General features: G+C 40.6%; 1 pseudogene; it reads right to left on the reverse strand.

The window, feature by feature from the left end:
- Positions 1-638: 638 nt before the first annotated feature.
- Positions 639-757, reverse strand: LOC116071663 (annotated as a pseudogene).
- Between the last annotated feature and the right edge of the window lie 1,033 nt (positions 758-1,790).

The raw sequence follows: 1,790 nt of genomic DNA on the forward strand, positions 1-1,790 counted from the left end.
CTACATGCCAGATAGGGGAGTAGAGAAGGCCCTGGTCACAGAAGAAAAAATAAAATAAAAATAAAAAATTATCCACAGGAGCTACTCTCTGTAGACAAAGTACTGTTGGCAAGGCAGATTAGCAAGAAAGAAAACAGAGACTTGACACTAATTGTCATACAAATATTTCATTAAGCAACTGTCGAATGTACTCAGGAGAAATGAAAACAAAAAACCACAAAGCCACAGAAGAAAGTAGAAGACCTAAAAGAGCCAAACAGAAGGTTTCCAACTGAAAATCTTACAGGTGAGCCACAGAGAAGGCAAAAGAAAAAAAAAAATCCATGAACTTACCTCCTCCCTCAAAAACAACTGTCATAGTGTCTGAAGGTTCTCTACCCATTCCCAAAAGAAGCAACCAGTCAATGATCCCACCACTCTAAAGAATGACTAGCCAAGCAAAATGTCCTCAGAGGTGCAATAGTAGCACTTTTATCTCAGGGATAACCAACGGCTGTCTAATTGGACTTAAGGCTCACTAGAATAGAATTCACACCCGATACTAAAATCCTAACCAAAACCATAACTAGAGAGGTCCCAGACCCTAAAAGAGAACCAACTACTGTTATTTTCCTAAACCAATGTAACTTTTTTTTTCTAGCCTACAGCATCCGGTATTCCCAGGTGGTCTCCCATCCAAGTACTAACCAGACCCGACCCTGCTTAGCCTCTGAGATCAGACAAGATTGGGCGAGTTCAGGGTGGTATGGCCATAGACTATAACTTCTTAATACTTTTCTTTATACTCCCAGATAAGTTCCTACCCCGATTTTTTTAAAAGGCCCCCTTTTCCAAGAGATGGAGACTATTAACTCAGTTAACAACATATTGACAACTGGTCAAAATGCAGAGAGGAAGTGAGCCCTCAGCCCCAACTGTTACATTCTCACACAAGCCCTACACTTAAAGCTCATGGAACATTACAGAAGAGGGAGGAAGGAATGAAGATTGTAAAAGCCAGAGGACCAGGAGTGACAGGACAGAGAAGCTGCATACATGAAAACTCATCAATAGGATCACCTAAACAAGACAACACCACAATGACACGCTTAATGATGACACCAGTTGCCCTGCCAACATGGATAGGAAAATTTCACAAGCCCCTAGTGCTAGACAAAGGGCTATAGTCCACCAATGACTGCTGAGAGAGGAAGCCTCAGTTTTGATTTGAGCTCCATGGTAGGTTACCCAGTCCTAAACAATCAACCCTAAACACATTTGTGATCCTAAAAGAAATGAATACATATATGACCCGTATTACATCTCTATTAACAATGATATTCTGTGTAATCAAATGAAAATATCAAAACTATTTTTTATAAAAAAACAAAGAACTATCAAAAAGTAGTAGGATCAAAGAGACAGACTCAACACAGAGGTTCATATCCCTGCCTGGCTTTGGTCCATTCAGCAGTAATGGCTACTGAGTGCATGAAGTCAGTTCTCACCTCTGCCCCCTGTACCTCATCTCTCCATGAGGCTGTCACAGGAAACATCACAGGTGTTTTTCTAGTTACACTGTGAATGATGAATCCTTTTTTTATGTATATGAGTACACACTGTAGATGTACAGGTAGTTGTGAGTCTGTACACAACTGGTCATTAGGAATTGACTTTTAGGACCTCTGCTCACTCCAGTAGACCCTGCTCACTCTGGCACAAGGTTTATTTATTATTATAACTAAGTATACTGTAGCTGTCTTCAGATGCACCAGAAGAGGGTGTCAGGATCTCATTATAGGTGGTTGTGA

Source organism: Mastomys coucha, unplaced genomic scaffold (assembly GCF_008632895.1).
Source record: "Mastomys coucha isolate ucsf_1 unplaced genomic scaffold, UCSF_Mcou_1 pScaffold22, whole genome shotgun sequence".
NCBI classification, from domain to species: Eukaryota; Metazoa; Chordata; class Mammalia; order Rodentia; family Muridae; genus Mastomys; species Mastomys coucha.